This window comes from Xiphias gladius, chromosome 6 (assembly GCF_016859285.1).
Source record: "Xiphias gladius isolate SHS-SW01 ecotype Sanya breed wild chromosome 6, ASM1685928v1, whole genome shotgun sequence".
Taxonomy (NCBI): domain Eukaryota; kingdom Metazoa; phylum Chordata; class Actinopteri; order Istiophoriformes; family Xiphiidae; genus Xiphias; species Xiphias gladius.
The window spans coordinates 30,870,297-30,891,148 of record NC_053405.1 but is presented as its reverse complement, the minus strand read 5'-3'; positions in this window follow the sequence as shown (position 1 = coordinate 30,891,148).

Here is a 20,852-nt window from a genome sequence, read left to right as displayed (position 1 = left end):
GACTGCAGCTAAATTAATTAATTAGCGACTGTAAATTATAAGGAAGTAGTGTGATCAATTAGATTTACTGACAACTGTAGGTTAGTGTGACAAAGTAAGTTATCTTTTCTTTAATAATCGTGAACAATGATAAAATGTTGCAATAATACTAAACGTAATACCAGTATGCTAAGTCAGAGGAAGCCCACCATACTTATTAATCACCATATATAACAAACTTGGTGTTTTAATGTATCTGCCAGAAACAATTTGTGGGACATTTTAACCAAAACTATATCCAGATTTGTCAATTTGCTCAAAATATCATACTGCCTGAATCACTTTCTGTCTTCATGCTTGTATAACCTCAAAAACAGAAGTATCTTGTTTGACTTCTTTAAAAACAATCATTTTTAGCAGTTGTAGCTTCTCAGCCATCAATAAAGAAAAAAAAAAAAAAATCAGTAATTAAAGGGTCAGTTCACCCAAATCATAAAATCATATTTTCCCATACTTCGTATATACTGTAGGTATGTCATTCTGGTCTCTAGTATTGACATTTCTGCCATTCATATAATTTACTTAACTAATTTGTTTATTTGTTAGGTTGTTAAAAAGGGACAATTCAGATAAACATTATAACACGTTTGCAAAAGGTGTGATGTCTTTAGGGCGTCTAACTCTAGTTGGCCTTTTAAATTCAGATTAAAGCAACTCAACAAACAGTAGATAATAAAATATATAAATGAAAGTAAAAAACAGAAACCAATAGTAATTTAAAAAATGAATTAGACTGACACAAATTAAAAGCTAAATTAAATAAATAGGTTTTCAGCTGTTGTTTAAAAATTTTGACAGAGCCTGCATCTGTTATAGCTCTTGGTAGGATATTCCATAGTTTTGGAACATAGTTAAAAAAAATCTATTATGCCTTTTTTCTTGTGGGAATAATTTTGTCTATTCAAAAACCTAGCAGAAGATCTAAGAGCTCATCAAGTATTATAAAAACAACAGAGAGTCTGCAATGTAAGCTGGTTCCCAAACCATTAAGAGCTTTATAAACAAATAATCTTTTATTTGACATGTGACAGTAGGTAAAGTACAGGTGTGAATAATAAAATAACAGATGGCTGAATTCCATTTAGCTGCTTCATTTTCAGGATCCTGTTTCATGCTGGCTCACTGTCACACTGTCTTGGCTTACTGGACTCTTAAATAGAACAGAGCCATGGTTAGTGGTTTTACTAGCACCGGTGCTTTACCGCCAATGACAATTGAAAACAGACTGCTGTGATAAAGGTCTATACAGTCCTGGTGGCAATTATGTGCACCCCTAAATTTTATACAGAATTTAGAATATCTTCAGAAATAAATGCAAATTAACCCAGTTTGTATGACCAGAATATTTAATAAAATGTCCAAGATTACTGAACAACAACAACAAAATGCTTTCATATAGTGAAATGAAAAAATACAGATATAAAATGTATGCGTGACATAATTATTGGCACCCTTTTGATGAATTTAAATTAGTTCCTCAAACAAAATAAAAAACAAATAAAACTCACCTTTGCTTAGTTTTCAGTGTTCACATGTTCTTAATTAACCAATTAATCATGGTTTTACTGCATAAAAAGGGGCTGAATGTTTCCAGATTCTTTTTCACACTGGTGAAGACAAGAGAGCTGTTTGAAAGCATCAGATGGCTATTATCAAAAACATAACAATTCCAAAGGCTACAAAGCAATTGGCAAACATCTTGAATCCCTGTTTCAACAGTTCAAATGTTATCAAGATGTTTCACAGTCATAAAAGTGTTACACTTTCAAGACGGGGTGCTAAGAAGAAACTCAATGTGAGAAGTCTTTGAAGGTTGATGTGGGTTGTGGAGAAAAACACTACAAAGGACATCTAAAGAGCTTCAGGCTGACCTGGAGCAATCTGGAGGCCGTACCCTACGCCACAAACCAAACCAAGTGGGGCTCCATGGGCGAAGGCAAAGGGGGACAAAACTATTGAAAGAAAGGCACAAAAAGTTAAGACTAATGTTTGCAAAAGCTTTCATAGATAAGCCACTGTCTGTCTGAGATAATGTTCTATGGAGAGATGAAACCAAAGTAGAGCTCTGTGGAAATGCAGTACATCAGTTTGTTCATGGGCAACAAAATGAAGCACATAAGGAAAGAACACCCTACCTAATGGAAAACATGGAGGTCGTTCTATGATGCTGTGGGGCTGCTTTGCTGCCTCTGGTATTGGAGGCACTTTTCGTATCAAAGGAATTATGACATCAGAAGATTCCCATGCATTTTAGAGCGAAATGTGTTACCTAGTGTCAGAAAACTAGGCTAGAGGTGATGAGGTATTTCAACAGGACAAGGGTCCAAAGCACACATCCACCAGCACAAAAGAATAGTTGAAAAGGAAAAGATGGACTGTTTTAAAACTGGCAAAATTTAAAAGAGCTTGATTGCATAGCAATGGAAGAGTGGTAGAAACTAGCACTAGATGTGTGCAAGAAGCTTCTAGATGGTTACAAGAAACGTTTAGAGGCTGCCATTGTTGCCATAGGTTTTGCAATCAAATATTAGTGAAGGGTGCCAAGAGCCTGAGTTGGAGAAAATAGTAAGTTCACACTCTTACTTTTTCCACTCATTCATCATTTACCAGACTTGGATTTCCTTAATAGAAGGGGAAGTGCTGGAATTTGCTATACTTTATACATATATTTTTAAAATATATTCATTCAGCTGTAACCTGATGATGACAAACAACAATTTAACAGCAACTGAAGACAGTAGTAAAAAAAAGCTGTGCTCAACCAAAGTAAACGTCCAAAGAAGAACGAAGGATGGCACACTCAGATAAATTAAATACTGTATTTCCTTTTATTTATTTAGTTTAAACTATCTGAAATGAGCACAGTCAGAAAAAAATGCACAAATGACGTTTTGGCTCTACCTTCTTCGCTGTACAATAGTCCTATAGTCACTTTCATGGTTGGATCCTTTTAACTTTTCACCAGCATTAGGTACATTTGCATGGAGCCTAATAATCTGATTATAATCACTTTAAAAGCCAAAACAGGAAAAAAAAAATGCTCCATATAAACACTTTGATTGGAATAAACAGTCCCAAACAGACAGAGGGGTATTTTTTAACCTTTTCATAAACCAGGCAGAAGAAAAATTGTACCATGTAAACAATTTAACCTGATTACTTTCTGGCTGCATTCTTTCTGCACATGCCCTCACACAGCTGTTCCAATTAAACACGTTGTGTAAACACCAGACGTATTAAATCACATCCCATGTAAACAGCTGACCCAAAATCTTCTACTAGAAGAACTATCATTCTAGTTCTACTAGAACTAGAATGATATCAATCACAGTGAAATAACGTGCAGTTGTCAATCAACTTAATGCCAACAGATGTACCAAATGGCTACCTGTAATCAGACTCTTCACTAAAAGACTCACAAGCCCTTTAGCAACATTAAATCCCTTACACTTAATAACCAAAAGCAAAACTATACATTTGCATAACTATATACAGATTATGCAAGCAAAAAATTATATTAATTTGAGCATTATGGGCAGTTCCAAAAACAATTTCCAACAAACAAAAACATAATCTACATAATGAATAAACAATACGCATTTAAGGATGAACTACAAAAATATAGATCAAACAGACCTATGATTGTGACCTCATAGTCTGTTCCAGTAATAAAGAATTTTGTGATATGCAATTAAAAAGCCACTAAGGCTAAAACTGAGTGTATTTTTAATTTAGTAAGACTATTTGAAACCTGTAAATTAAAAAAATAATTTACTCTACATTTAGTCACATTTTTTCAGCCACAACCAAAATCATCCTCTTTCAGGAATATTCACTTAATCTCCAATATGTTATGATAACTATGATAGGTATGTTGCAAATATTCACAACATGAGATTATTATTCATAGATCAGTGCATTATGTAACTGAAACTTCATACAGATTTCTTTTCTGTTTAAACAAAAATTAACCCAGTTATGTGGAGTAAATCTTTCAGGGTTAGGTTAAGGTATAGGTAATAGGGTTATGCAAGTAGTGGCTATGGTTGGGGGGGGCTTCATGTCATGGGTGAGGAATGCAGGCCACCAGAGCTCTTTCAGCCAATTACAGTCAGAGGTGCTGCTTATTCCTTCTTCATAGGAGCTATGTGGGAGTGAGGTGATGTGATGGCTGGCAGAGAGAAAGGAAACGGGTGTTAAAGTCCGGGGAAACGGATAATTAAATAGTAAGTCAAGTATGAATGAGAGCTGGCAGCAAATGAGTTTAGCATTTTTTCATCAAAGTTTTTAAAGGCAGGATATGGGAAGAAGGAGAGCGAGCCAACATGAGTCTTTAAAAAATCATTAGCAGGCCAAGTGTCTGTCAGACTCTCCTTTCTTAATCATCCACTAAAAAAGGCTGTTTTTTAGCCACTAATGAGATGCAAAGCTCCTCTGCTGGAAGCTGAGCACAGCTGAGCTACTTTTACTGAGCTACATGATACACCGTTGAAAATGACAAAAGACTTGATTAGTTTCGCCCTTATTCAGATTTGTCAAATTCACTAAGGTGCATTGTGATTGATATATATCAGGTTAGCAGGAGACACCTTTTTAGTCAAATATGAAATTTTTCCTTCACTTAATATCTGTTTGAAAATGCACTAATCAGAAATAAATGGTAGAATGATACATTGCAAGATAAGTAGAATATATATATATGAACAGATCATTTCCACACAGTAAAAAATTTTAATATTTCAATATGATTTAATTGGAGATGGATCGCTATCTCTACTAATAAAGCCCCTGAATTGTACTGAAAAGTGATCCATTTAAATATCTGGTGATCCATTTACTCTGGCCTTCAAGGCCCTGCACACCCGCATAGGTGTTTTCACTTCACTGTTGTTTGGACCTCTGCTCAGGCTGACACTGGGTGGAGCTACGCTATGAATTATGAGAACACCATAAACGGTGCCGGTTTCAGTCAGTTGGGTGTGGTCTCCCATCCATTTCTAATCGGCACATGCGCATGCTGAATTGACTCAATTACTTGTGCAGCAAGTAAGCAAAACACCATGTGTATCCTACAGCATCCTAAACAATACAGACTGAGAAATATATTTCACACAGCTTGTAGTGGCTGGACAGACATGAAAGGGTACAGAAATGTCTCAGCCACTATGGAAAAACTTTGAAAACATGAAATTTAAGTTAACCACAGCATTTCCACCCCTTGCTGCTGTTTCATTATCAGCTGACGGATACAACATGGCACAACATACCTGTTGCGTCATATGTCACTGCACTCCACTTAACTGGGTTTCCCTGCCATTGCTACAATTTAACAACTGGCACGCCAGCACAACCAAACAAAACAAGCTCCTTAAAACTGGAAAAGTGTGAACACACTAGGATCTAAAACATGAAAATCAATTCATTCCAGTAGAATCGCCATGATCAGAGGAGGATGTGGCTAGGATCGCCATGATGTGGCTATGTTATGAATATTCCACCTACACTCCAACTTTATCTGGAAAAACTCTGGACAGGGTACAATGACTGACAGACAATGTAATATCATACTGACACCATATGTGAGAACTACAAAGTCAAAATTCAGTATCTACAACAGAACCTATGTTGTAGAAACTATACAGTATGGTATGATAAAAATAACATACATGTGGATTAAGTCACAAAGTGAAAATACTGTTACAACCCAGCTCTCTACAGCCAAAAGAAGCAACATAAAACCAGTTGGATTTTGGTACAAAAAAATTATTTATTGCAGGATTGATCCTTTCGTAGCATTGATTTACAAGTGACAACAAGAGGGACAAGGTACAAAGGAAAAAGACCCCTGGATGTTACTAAGTAAAAAAAGAATTAAAACCTAAAGAGAACTCTTAACAGAGTTTTTACAAGGTCTTATCTATCTGGCTCTCAACAAAAGAAAAGGAATATAAAACCTTGGATAACTGAATTTCCAACACTCACCCATCCAAATAAAAACACATTTACAGCATTACATGCTCCTAATGACTATATACAATCAGATTTTCTGTGTGTGCGTGTGTGTTTGTATGTGTGTGTGTTGTGTGTTTCTGTGTGTTTCTGTGCTTTGTGTTTATGTAGCTAGTAAAACTGGACCTGGCCCAGTCCCCAGGCAGTCTATAGAGAGAACTGCTAATTCCTAAATAACAACCTTGTCTGTTACAAATTAAGTTTTATACATTACTAAATAGTTTTCCCAAACAAACATACTTGCTGGCTGGATTAACCTTAGAGGCAATATTTTTCTGAATGTCTGAGGCACTACATTTATGAAGTGTACTGGAGTCACTGAGAGGTGGTTGGGGTAGATGGCGGCCAACAAAGCATACAACTGTGTCACCTGAGATGAGGGCTCACATCCTGACTCCCGTCTGTGGTTAGGTTTAGGCAACAAAAGCACCTTGGGTAAGTTTAGGGCAAGATTATCTGGTTACATTGTAACCTTGGTTCTCTGAGGGAAGAGCCTATCTCTCCACTCTGTTACATATTCCATATGTATGGGATAACTCTATAAGATAACCCGCGAGAAGACAGTGCAGCCAATAGCAAATGAACTATTTGCAAATGTACACTATTTACAAAGCAATCAGTTCAAGGCCCTGCAAGATGCAAAGGGCTTTCTACAACAAGGCCCGTGAAGTAGCCGTACAACAAGCAGAGTGCAACCATACCCTGTGCAGGACAGACACACCTGAAAATACATATAATTGCAGTGTTCAAAATCCAGTGGGGCAGCCTAGACTTTGATAAGGGCCCAAATGACTGGATTTGAAACAAATAGACAGTTGATCAGTCTCTCTGAGGGCCTGTGTGTGCTGGATGTACTCTACCACTCTAGCCTTGACAGGGCAGAGCATGGACGGGAGCTGCTCGACCTCCTGTCGTCCCTCAAGAGAAGAGAGTGAACGTAGTTCAGCTGACTCATCAGATGGAGCTCAGACAGAACCTTAGGCAGGAATGCAAGGTTTGGGTCATGGACTATACCTGACCCATCCAGAAAGATCCTGCAACTTTCTATGAGCCAACAGTGCTTTGAGCTTACCTATACTTGTGGCGGAGGTTATGGCTAATAGGAACGTTGTTTTATGGGAAAGCCATGTAAAACCAGCACCAGTAGGCAGCTCTAGTGGATGGTGCCTGGGCCTCTTATATATACAGAATCCGGTAAGCTTCCGAGGTAGGGGTTTCCATGGAATTCTGTCCAGGAGAGGGGGAAGTACTGAAAACCTTGGCATGTGTGGACAAAGACAAGTTACCAAATCTGCCTCACCCATTTGAACTCTTCAGAGAGGAGGCTGAGTGATGAGTGAAAGGGGGCAGGCATTGAGCAGACCCCGAGGTAGAAGGTATGCCAGAGCATCCCACCACAGAGGCCAATGTTTTCAGGGAGAAAAAGTCGGCCATGTGCCGACTGTCGAATTCTGCCCTGCAGAAATGACACCAGATCGAGTCGGCCATCTGAGGATGGTAACTCCACTCTCATGGGTATGGACCCCCTCTCAACATGACATCCACCTCTGTGATCAATGGCTCCAGCACATGCACAGGTCTGAGTGAGGAGAAGAGGGCGTGAGCCCATTGCCACAGTTTGGTTGGCAGCTTGCATAGTTTGACCCCACAGCCTTTGTAGACAGTGCCCCATCCTACTAGGGGTTGTGTCTGGTCGGACTCCTGTAGACACAGGCCCAAACTCAGTTGGTACTTTTGGATTGGTTGCATGAACAGGAGGGCGATAGGTACTACTTCCAAAACCATGCCCAGGATATTGTCACCTGGGAAGGCGGGAGCTGGCTCTTTTTATTGTTTAGATGCAGGCTCTGGTTTTGAATGTGCTCCAAGAGCAGAGTCACATGACAGATGCAATTTGCCTCATCCTGGGAACTGTCAACATTCTGCATCTCAGGGGGTGAAGGTATTTGTTGATTCCCCTGAGTCTTAGCTGAATCTCCGGCATGCTTGGGGACCAGGGAATAGAGTGAAAAAACCTAGCCTGCCGATTTCCAGACTGTCTACTTCAAAATGTCCACCACTGTCCATGTTCGCCCGCTGGCGATCTCAAGGTGGATGTTGAGGGGCAGGATCTTCCATGATCCCAAATGTGTTTCCAGTGTCCCTAGCTGCCTGGCCACCTCTCTACATACCAGGAATTTGAAGATGCCCTCAAAATTTCCATCAGCATCGATGACATGGGATTTGGACTAATTTAATTCAGACAGACAGAACCATGGACAGGAGTGATTGATTGCAAGTTTCAAATTTCAAATACTATGAAAGTTAAAATTTATACAGTTAATGTTTTTACTGTTACTTTAAGAATAAACGCATAGCCATTTTGCTGCCCTAGTTGTTGATTTTTTTCGCCATGTTGCACACACTGCCTTTCCCATTTGGTGATGTCACCCTCCAAACAGTGACTTGACAGATACTGATACTCACACTATTATACCAATCAATCTCATGCACAGATTTAGAGGCAAACAAATTGTGTCAAATAGTAGGTATGTGTTCACAAATATTGATTCAACAGTCCAGCAGCATAGTGGCTTAGTTTACCTGTACATGCATAATCAAAATGACATGCCAACATCTGAGGCACATTTATCTTCCATTTTAGTGATGTGGTGACTTTCTTTAGTTTATGCAGTGTTTACATTTTCAGGTACACTGGAAGCAAATGTCATCTTTTACTGTTACTCTTTGTTATCTGTGCATGTAAACACATTACATTATATGTTTGACAAATCTGGGCACAAATGGTGCCATGGATGATACTACAGAACATTTTCTCTTTCCATCCATTATGTAGAAAACAGTTTATATTAACTGCTGTTCCGACATCTGCAAGTACAGATCGTGGCCATGTGAATTTGAAGGTGATAGGGGGTCAACCACAGACCGAAACAGTGTCATCTCTTCATCAGCAAGTGGTGACTCAAATTCAGGGACCAGAACTCCAATGTCTGAAGTGTTGGGGGTCATTACTACACCCTCCCAGTCAACATCTGGGTCTGAAAGGCCCTTAACATGAGGAGAAAAAAGAAAGTTTGTGTTTTGTGAAAGGCACTGTTATAGTTATATTTTCGGCAAAGAAAAAATTAATTTATACATCACCTAAAGGTATTCCTCTTGCTCAGGTGGATTTATGTCCCATTTGCCAAAGCTGATCAAGAGTGTGGTTGTGCTGTCTGCAGAGGATGATCAATTCAGCCAGCTTCAAATGTTTTGAGGGATGCTTTGAGACATCGTAGAAAGATGCAGTGTAAACAGCTGTATTGCTGCCCATGCAATTCTTTGTGTTGGCAGTAAATCATCATATCAGGCTACCAAAGCATCACATTAGACTACATGAGTGAATGTTCAAACAGGCAAGGGCATAAATATGTACTAATGTGGCAAACACTGTCCATTTATTTTCTTGCTAACGTTTCGTGATGCACACAGGAGGTGTCAGGTGGACCTATCATTGATTATCTCTGCAAAATATCAACTAAATAGCGAACGTTTAGAATTCAACGCCATATTCATTGTTTAGCAATGTAACTGATGCTATCACTAATCTAGCCATTTCCACATACCATCACAGGGTAGAATGTTCTCTTCATAGCTAGCTAAACTATTGTATATTAACATGTTTAGCTAAAAACAAGCAGAAAGCCACTAATCTATTAACGTTAGATTCAGTAGATCAGCTTCCACCTCAGCTTCCACCTCCTGTAGTCTCATATTTCAATGTGTTGGTCTCCAGAGTTATTCCAGTTAATGTTAGTCTATTTATCAGGAGTTTAGCCAACTTGATTGATTAATGATCTTATTTGAGTGTATGGGAAAAATTGCTTCAAAGGATCGGCATCCTAGATCTGCATATGGATAGTGGATATTCCTCCACCCACAAACAGATGCTTTGAACTCTCTGCTTTGAAGGAATACACAAGACCATAACTTGCAGAGAAGTGAAGATATTTATTTATAGCTAAATGTCTATAAGAAACTGAATAAATGATGCATTAATAATGAACACTAACAATGACGTAAGAATAAAACTGATTAATAAAATATTTATTTAGATTGAAAAAATGAACTGATCACTTAGTTTGCCAATAATGAAATGGAGTATGTGGTTCAGAGTTACCAGAGAATGGCAGGGGGATAATCAACTAGTTTAGGATTTAAAAATATGAATTCAGAGCACTATCAGACATCAGCTCTTATCAAAGATACACACACGTTTGCAGTTTTGTCTCAGAGCTCAGTTGGACCCGAAGAGGTTGTTTTGGTGCTGGCTTCACTCACAACTCTTCCATTGAGGTGACGTTCCCCAGGACGCAGCGGTTGCTGAGCAATTAGGGTCAGATAGTGGCAACCTCACTCCAGGGTTGATGGGACAGAGTATTAAGGCTGATGATGATTCTTGCAAGCTGGCAGGGGTTGGTAAGCAACACATCTTTTACTGGCTTCTTGGTCCATTGTGGTAGTAGTCAGATTTGGTACACTCACTTTCCTTAACTAGATTCGTTGTAAGTAAGTAAGTAATTTTGTTGACCAGATGGTTAAATATCGACAATACTATCAAAGCAACACTTACTGAAGTACAAAAAAATATATAAAAAAACTCATCTGGTTTGGCATTGAGTTACCAACTGAGGCTTGTTAAATTAAAGATTAAATGTGTGAAGATAAACAAAGAGGAAAAAGATGTATGTATATATAAAAAAAATAAATCTCCCTCTCACCCCCCTCCCATGGGGGCTGGTGGTGTGTTTTCCTCCAGCTCGGGTCCTCTACCAGAGGCCTGGGAGTTTGAGGGTTCTGTGCAGTATCTTAGCTGTTCCTTGGACTGCGCTCTTCTGGACAGAGACCTCAGATGTTGTACCCGGAATCTGCTGGAGCCATTCTCCCAGTTTGTGGGTCACAGCCCCCAGTGTTCCAATTACCACTGGCACTACTGTTGCCTTTACTCCCCACATCTTTTCTAGCTCCTCTTTCAGCCCCTGGTATTTTTCGATCTTCTCGTGTTCCTTCTTTTTGATGTTGCTGTCGCTTGGGATCGCTAAGTCTATCACTACTGACTTCTTGTGTTTTTTGTCAGTGAAAACGATGTCCGGTTGGTTAGCCATCACCAGTTTGTCAGTCTGGATCTGGAAGTCCCACAGGATCTTGGCTTGGTCATTCTCAAACACTTTAGGAGGTGTCCTCCATTGTGACCTTGGGACCTCCAACCCATACTCAGTGCAGATGTTCCGGTACACTATGCCAGCCACTTGGTTATGGCGTTCCATGTACGCTGTTCCTGCCTGCATCTTACACCCTGCTACCATGTGCTGAACTGTCTCAGGGGCATCTTTGCACAGCCTGCACCTGGGGTCCTGTCTGGTGTGGTAGATCCCCGCCTCTATTGAACTTGTACTGAGTGCCTGTTCTTGTACTGCCATGATTAGTGCTTTTGTGCTGTTCTTCAGTCCAGCCTTTTCCAGCCACTGGTAGGATTTCTTGATATCAGCCACTTCTTCTATCTGTTGGTGGTACATGCCATTTAGGGGCTTGTCCCTCCATGATGGTTCTTTCTCCTCCTCTGCATCATCAGGTTTCTGCTGCCTGAGGGATTCACTTAGCAGTTCATCTTTGGGGGCCATCTCCCTGATATATTCCTGCATGTTGGTTGTTTCGTCCTGGACAGTGGCTCTAATGCTCACCGTTCCTCGTCCTCCCTCGTTACGCTTAGTGCACAGGCTCGGGGTGCTGGACTTGGGGGGGAAACCCTCCATGCATTGTGAGGAGCTTTCTTGTCTTGATATCAGTGGCCTCTATCTCCTTCTTTGGCCATCTTATTATACCAGCGCGGTATCTGATGACTGGCAAGGCGTACGTGTTGATGGCCCGTATCTTATTCTTCCCATTCAGCTGACTTTTCAGGACCTGCCTGACTCTTTGTAGATATTTGGCTGTGGCTGACTTCCTTGCGGCCTCCTAAAGGTTCCCATTTTCCTGCGGGATCCCAAGGTATTTGTAGCTGTCCTGAACATCTGCAATGCTGCCTTCTGGTAGTTCAACCCCCTCCGTTCTGATCATCTTTTCCCTCTTCGATACCATCCAACCACACTTATCTAGTCTGAATGACATTCCGATGTTGTTGCTGCCTGGTCTTGCAGTCTTGGGTGACTGCTCCATCAACCAGTAGCTGGTGCTTAGCACCCCTGTTATTACTACCAATTCCTTTCTGGGCCCTGCTCATGTATTGGGCCATGTGCCTATTCATCTTAGCCGCTATGATGCCTGGCAGGAGCTTCCATGTTGTACAGAGGCAGGTTATTGGCCGGTAGTTGGATGGGATCGTGCCTTTCTGGGGGTCCTTCATGATCAGGACTGTCCGCCCTTGGATTAACCGCTCTGGGTGCAACCCATCCATCAGCAGCTGGTTCATTTGTGCTGCCAGGCGTTCATGGAGTGCAGTCAGTTTTTTAGCCAGTAGGTGTGGATCCTGTCCAGCTCTTCATACCTGACACTCGTTCTTGGATGCCTGCCATTGTAATGGTTACTGGATATTGATTACTGTGGTCTGCTCTTAAATCCACTAGCCACTGAGCATTGGTGTTATGTGATGCCTCCTTCTCCCATATGCTCTTCCAGTATTGTTCACTCTCAGCCCTGGGAGGATCCGTTCTCCTGTTATTACCTTGCCACTGAGAGTACACTTTGGATGGTTCGGTGGAGAACATCCTATTTATTCTCCTGGCTTCTGCTTCTCCTGTGTATCTCTTCAGGCAGGTAGCCAGAGCTGTGAGCCTTTACTTGGCAGTCTCCAGTGCCTCATGTATAGACAGCTTGTTGTACTTCCTGGGTATGCTTTTCGTCCCCTTTCTGTTGCTCTGAGAATTGACTAACTTCTCTCTGTGTTGCCTTGATCTTGGCCTCCAGCCTCCTTCTCCATGGGGGGTAATTCTCTTTGTGGCTTACGGTGTTCATCTTGTAGCTAAGCATCTCTAGGATCACTGTTGCTGTGGTGTATATCAGCTGATTGGTCTCAGTTACGGTCCAAGTAGGGATAGTATGTAGCGCTGCATTCACATCCTCTAGCAGAATTTCAGAGGGTACTTTGTCACTTAGCCATGGTAATCGGCTATGGGGGTACCAGGTGTCCAGCTCAGTCATGAAAGTCATTCTTAGGTCAGTTGCCCTTGTGTTAAGGTCGTAAGGGCTTGTTGGGGCTTGGTACCCAATCTTGGGAAGGATGATATCTCCCCTCTGACCTGTCGTCCTGGCTCCCCCTTGCCGTAGCATGTTCATTGTACCTCATCAATCTCTAGTTGTGATAGCAGTTGCCGTTTGTGGATGTTGGAACACTGAGCTAGTAGTTGTTTCTTTGTCAGCTTAGATGTTGGGTTTCGAAGCATCCATATATCCCACAACCTCTGCATGTAGCCCCTCTCATCGGGGTTACTTGTATAGTAGCATTTCAACAGATCCCTATTCTCTGCTCTGCTCCATCTATGTCTTGTTCCAGTAGCCCATTTCTCATTAGGGTGTCCTGGTTCCCCAACATCTGAAGCGGACCTTGTTGACCCGGGCGACGTCCAAGCCGGTATGACTCTCGAATTTGCGGTTTCACTCATACTGAGGTAGGCCAGCAGCATCAAGGATCTTGCCTAAGGGTCCACATTGGATATGTGTTACCCCGCCCTGGCTGGGATTCGAACTCCCGACCTCCTGCAGTAATCTTGGAACAGATTTGAATTAAGGTATTCAGGCTTCTTCTGGGCTGCACCAATAAGTTATGAAAACAGCAAATCAAGAAAAGGTCAAAGACTTTGAATAAAAGAATGACAGAAGGAACAAAAAAAAAAACTATACAGAAAAAGCATTTTCAAAGTAAATAAACTGCTGGCAACACAATAATCATCTCAGCATTTTTGTCCTATTTTAGCTTACTCTAACAGTGTACTCGAGACCTTACAAGAATCAATTCATCATTACAGCACTTTACAAAATCAGGAAGAGCTCAGCTATGGTGTCATGGACCCTGAAGGAGACAACAGTGCAGTGTCATCAGAAAATGTAACAAGGTATCTGCCTCCTTTACAAGTAAGGGAGGTAATGTACTCCTATGTGGGGGAACCCATGAATCAGAAAAACATGCCTCTCACCAGAACACACTCATTTTTTAAAACAGTTTAAATTTTTAAATGTCCTTGTTAAGTATTTTAGTATGAGAAAGCAGGTAAGCACAGACACTTTAAGGTGGTTGGGTCTATATGCTTGCTTTCTGAAATAGTCCACCAGCTGGATTAGAGTTTATTAGTTATTTTGGGCCACCTGGGGGCAGTGAAACAAGGTGAAAAAAAACATGTGACATGAATTTTCTCAGGCCAAATGTGTTAGTAAACAGTTGTACAGCTGTAACAAATTTCATAGTAAAGTCTTTTAAACAGCCATCTCTCTGATTAAAGTTTTACTGTTTTAGGGCATTTTTTGCATTGGTGGACTTTCTGGGGAAGACCTGGTCTGATTAGCAGAGATGGCATACATCCCACTTTGGATGGAGCAGCTCTCATATATAGAAATTTGACTGAATTTATTAGTAGACCAAAATCATGACAACATAGAGCTGAGACCAGGAGGCAGAGTTGCAGTCTTACATGCTTCTCTGTGCCTCCAGTACAGCAGTCACCTGTCCAAATCCAATTGTGACTTTGTCTGCCCCCCAACCACCTAAATTAATTTACTCAAAAATAAACAGAAGAGGAGTTGTACATAAAAACCTAATAAAACTTAAGTCCACCACTACAAAAGTACAACAAAATAGGAGAATTAAATGTTGACTCCTAAACATTAGATCGCTCCCATCTAGAGCTGTATTAGTAAACGATCTGATATCAGATCACCATATTGATTTATTTAGTCTTACTGAAACCTTGCTGTGTCATAATGAATATGTTAGCTAAATGGATCCACTCCCCCCAGTCATATTAATACTCACACTCCTCGAGGCACCAGCCGAGGAGGTGGAGTTGCAGCCGTTTTCAACTATAAACCTAAACTCAATTATAACTCATTCTTATGCACCCAACCTGGGAAACATTAAAGCCTATTCTATTTGTTATAGTGTACCGCACTCCTGGATCATACTTTTTTATCTGAATTCTCAGAGTTTTTACCAAATTTAGTCCTTACTTCGTCTCGGCGTTGATAATGATAGACTTAGCAGTGCATTTATCTCATTATGAGACTCAATTGGCTTCGCTCAGAGTGAAAATAAACCTACTCAGTGTTTCAACCAGGCGTTGAAACACCATGTTATTAGTATTTCCACAGAGTCCTCTTTTATCTGTCCATTATTTAATAACTTTTGAATCCATATTACTGAACCACACATCATTATGCAAAAATGCTTGATTTCTATCTGATAGTGCTGCGGCTAAATTTAAGGAAGTGATTCCATCAACACTTAATTCACTGCCATGTTACAATATAACAACTCAAGCCTAATAATTAATCCTAAACTTAAACTCAATCATAACTCGAAAGCCTGTTTCTTAGTCTCTCACATCCAACCTGGAAAACATTAAAGCCTATTCTACTTGTTATCGTGTACCGCTCTCCTTGCCCATACTCTGAATTCCCATCTGAATTCTCAGAGTTTTTATTAAGTTTAGTCCTTGGCACAGATAAAGTAATTATAGTAGGTGATTTCAATATTCATGTGGATGTTGATAATGATAGCCTTAGCAGTGCATTTATCTCGTTATTAGACTCAATTGGCTTCGCTAAGAATGTAAATAAACCTTCTCACTGACTTATGGCACAGACATTGAACATTTAATAGTCTTTCCACAGAATCCTCTTTTATTGGACCATTATTTGATAACTTGTGATACTCGATACTCGAATGATACTTGACTCTATAGCCCCTCTAAAAATGAATATAATAAAACAAAGGAGATTAGCTACATGATTTAGCTCCCAAACCTACATATTATAGCAAACAACACTAAAACTTGAAAGGATATGGTGTTCTACTAAACTGGACGAATCCCACTTAGCCTGGCATGATAGTCTTAAACTTATAAGAAGGCCCTCTGTAATGCCAGAGCAGCCAATTACTCATCATTAATAGAGGAAAATAAAAACAGCCCTAGGTTTCTTTTCAGCATTGTAGCTAGGCTGACAACGAGTCATTGCTCTATTGATCCATGTATTCCTAAAGCTCTTAGTTCTGACTTCATGAGCTTCTTTATTGATAAAATTCTAACTATTTGAGACAAAACCGGATATATATTCAGACAGTTTTTCTCCCAGTTTTTCTCTCACCAGCTAAATTCAACAATGTCTTCATCTAAATCATCAACTTGTCTCTTAGACCCTATCTTAACTTGGCTGCTTAAGGAAGTTTTACCTTTAGTTAGCACGTTATTAGATATAATCATTCGGTCTTTATTAACAGGCTATGTAACAAAGCTCTTTAAAGTAGCTGCAAGTAAACCTCTTCTTAAAAAGCCTACTCTTGATCCACTTGTTTTAGCCAACTATGGACCCTTATCTGACCTTCATTTCTCTGTAAGATCCTTGAGAAAGCTGTCGCCAATCAGTTGTGTGGCATTCTACATAATAGTTTATTTGAGGATTTTCAGTCAGGATTTAGAGTACATCAGAGCACAGAGACAGCACTGGTGACAGTTACAAATGATCTTCTAATTTCATCGGACAAAGGACTTGTCTCGGTACTTGTCTTGTTAGATCTTTATGCTGCATTTGACACTATTGACCATCACATCATATTACAAAGACTGGAACATTTAACTGGCATCAAAAGTCCTATTTATCAGATCGATTTCAGTTTGTGCACGTTAACGATAAATCCTCCATATAGGCAAAAGTTAGTCGTAGAGTTCCACAAGGTTCTGTGCTTGGACCAGTTCTATTCACCCTATATATGCTTCCTTTAGGCAATATTATTAGGCAACACTCCATAAACTTCCATTGTTATGCAGATGATACCCAATTGTACTTATCAGTGAAGTCTTATGAAACAGTTAGCATGCCTTACGGACATAAAGACCTGGATGACCAACAACTTTTTGTTGTTAAACTCAGACAAAACTGAAGTTACTGTATTTATAACACCTCAGAAACACGTTATCTAATGACACACTTAGTCTAGATGGCATAGCCCTGGTGTCTAGAACCACCGTTAGGAATCTAGGAGTTATCTTTTATCAGGAAATGTCCTTTAACTCCCACATAAAACAAACTTCAAGGACTGCCTTTTTTCACCTACATAACATTGTAAATATTAGGCACATCCTGTCTCAAAAAGATGCTGAATAACTAGTCCGTGCTTTTGTTACTTCTAGGCTGGATTATTGCAACTCCTTATTATCAGGCTGTCTCAACAAATCTCTAAATACTCTCCAGCTGATCCAGAATTCTGCAGCGGGGGTACTCACTAGAGCTATGAAAAGGGATGATATTTCTCCTGTGTTAGCTTCTCTACATTGGCTCCCTATAAAATTTAGAATAGAATTTAAAATCCTCCTTCTCAAAACCCTTAATGGTTAGGCCCCATCATATCTTAAAGAGCTCGTAGTACCCTATTACCCCATTAAAACGCTGTGCTCCCAGAATGCAGGCTTACTTGTGGTTCCCAGAATCTCCAAAAGTAGGATGGGAGGTAGAGCTTTCAGTCATCAAGCCCCTCTACTGTGGAACCATCTTCCAGTTTGGGTCCAGGAGGCAGACACCCTCTCCATGTTTAAGGCCTAGATTGCCAGGGGACCCATGATGCACCAAGCTCCTCTCTCCTCATCTCCCTTCCCATACACCTTCATATCCCATCAATGCTTGTTACTAACTTGGTAACTCTTTTCTCTCCCGTAGTTTTGTGTTTTCTCGTCTCTCTCCTCTCTCCTCCTGTCACTTTCTGCAGATATTTCTGCCTCTGGAGCTTCAGAGTTTGGATGTAACTGCAAACCACCTACTGCACAATAATCCTGCTCAACAACCACTTTTTCAATTATTATGATTATCATTATTATTATATTTATTATCATCATTAGCCCTATTATTATAATTATTAGTTTTATAATTAGTCTCATTATCATTATACCTCTTTATGGGAAACCTGCATTGTGCTATCTTATAACCTGTTAAAAGGGAGTTTTTCTTTGCCACTGTCGCCAAGTGCTTGCTCATGGGGGAATGTTCGGTCTCTGTAAATGTAACTCTAAAGATTACGGTCTAGATTAGCTCTATGTGAAAAGTGCCCTGAGATAACCTCTGTTATGATTTGGCGCTATAGAAATGAAATTGAAATGAATTGAAGTGAATTTTAAAACCATTTGGGTAAGGTTAGGGAAATATCATTGTTTGGGTTACAATAACTCCAATGTTAAGAATAGGGAAACTTTGTCATCATTTGCCATTATGCTGTAACTGCCGTAACTGTCACTTGTCGCCACTTTCCTACATCTCATGGATAGATAACAACATTTATGGCTGTGCAGCCATGCAGATGCTGACATATAATTTGAGGTACACTCTTTCACAATAGTCTGAATGCTGTTTCTGTGGCCTGAAGAAGGACAAAATTCTGGGGAAATCACATTTTGGATGTATTTGACATGAAAAATGTAAAGCGAAAATATTGAGTGGCAGGAAAAAGTTGTAATGTTTGGTAGTTTCTATCCTGAGACTGCAATATTTGTACAAACTCCAAGAAATGCAGCAGTCAGTTAAAGAAAGGGGAAATAATGGAGGATCTCTGTTTTAACAGGAAATAATGAAATAATCAATGTAATTAATTTAAAAGCAGGATATCATTTAGAGAAGCAGCAGTGGGACACAGCTCATTTGTCACTTAATAGCCCGGGTATTACTGCAGTTGAAGCTTGCATTTTAAAGATTAAACCACAAAAACGTCTCCTTGTTTAGACAAAAGACTGAATATTATATGCACAAAAATCATGTACCTTCTGGTTCACTAAAAAATATATATCTGTTTTCAACAAACCATATCAGCCAAACTTTCAGATACAAACACAGGCAGGGTGGAGAGAAAGACACTGTAAACGTGAGATGTTCATCCCCAGCGAGTTCATTCTTTTGGGTTTTCTCTGTAGAGGCAGCAAATACTCAGAGCTGAGAGGTTCTTTTTCACCATATATATACTGCAACATCTTCAGACACATTGTACTTGCAGGACATGACATGGAAATTGCAAACAGAAATGTTAAATATCACACATGTGCTTCTGCACACTCAGATCACAAGGACATCACATAACTAGCTTGTATTCATAATTGGATATGATAAAGAACAAATTTGTCAAAGTGAGGTTCAGGGACACTCAGGGGTAAGCGTTCAGAAGGTTTCTTTGACTCTTGAAGTGGTCAGCTGGAAACACACACCTGTTTCAGATCAGCTGATTACATGGCACACACACACATAAACACACAGTCACACAGATAAACAGACACATATAGAGAGGTGTACAAAGACACACTCTCACACAAACGTACAAGTAAACTAGTAGTACCATAACAACAGGTCAGAGCACCAGTCATCCGTTAAACATTGTAGTTTAGCTCCAGCTATACATGAAACAATGCACTTTCGCTGCCATGGAAGTGACTAATATAAACTTCCAAACCCAGTGTTCAACCTCGTCCTTTGCATTCTTACATTTTTGGAGAATATTCATTCGAACATCATTAAATCAGTTTAAACAGAGTCCATTCTGTTATGGTGACAAAATCTTGGAGATAGGAATTACAACCTTTGAGTAAAGACCTGGAGTATGAACTCTACCTTTTAATGTTAATCTCAATTAAATGAATTTTTAATCAAGTAGTGAGACAGCAGTTAACAGCAGTTGGTGGATTCTTAACTGACGTGTCTGTGCATTCGCTTACAGTATGAAATCCCAGTACATTTAAATTTATTCAAGTCCAATGACTTCCGTTTTAACTCCTTTCATTTCTAACACTATAGTTTGCATCCTTCATCTCTGTCTCGCTTTCGATCTCTCCATTCTCCTTCAGTTACTCCTGCATAGAAATTTAAGACTTTAGTGGAGTTTAGCTTCCACTTATTCCCAGGTTTTCCAGTTATTCAGCTAGGCTTTGACTTTTTCTTTCCTTTTTTCTAGTCGCAATTAAGCTGCAGCTCAGTCCTTTTCCTGGTACTTTAGCTCACTTGGACAATATGACTCCCTTTAAAACTTTTTTCACTGCTTACAGTTCAGTTAACATTCTTCATCCCTTGTTTACATTTACAACTCTTCGAAATACTTCAACTGCTTCATACAAAATTAAAGCCGGCAATTCAGTTTAGCTTCAGCTTTTCCAGAAGTCAGCAATCCCACCGTAATTACTTCTTTTCTAGTTCTTATTCTTATTATTGGTGGGATTTCTGTGCAAGCTTCAAGACAGAAACTCCATTCAAACTTAAAAATATTAATATTAATCTCAATTTGAACATTAATGGATGTAATCAGTTTTTTCACGTATTTCATACTTTCCAAAATATTCATATATATTCAAAATATTTTGTCTGCAATTTTTCCCATAGAAATGAACGGATACAATGCTTAGAATTTTCATGCATTTTTCAACTCCTTCTACTCATTGATACTTTCAGGTAGAAACTCCATTTAATTGTTAAAATGTTCAGAAACTTTCCCACAATTTTGGTTGTAGTCAACTTTTAAATCCCACTCATACTTTTGATAATATTTAACTTTGTTTGAACCTTAGTTATAATGGGAGTGATTGAGAGAAACCATC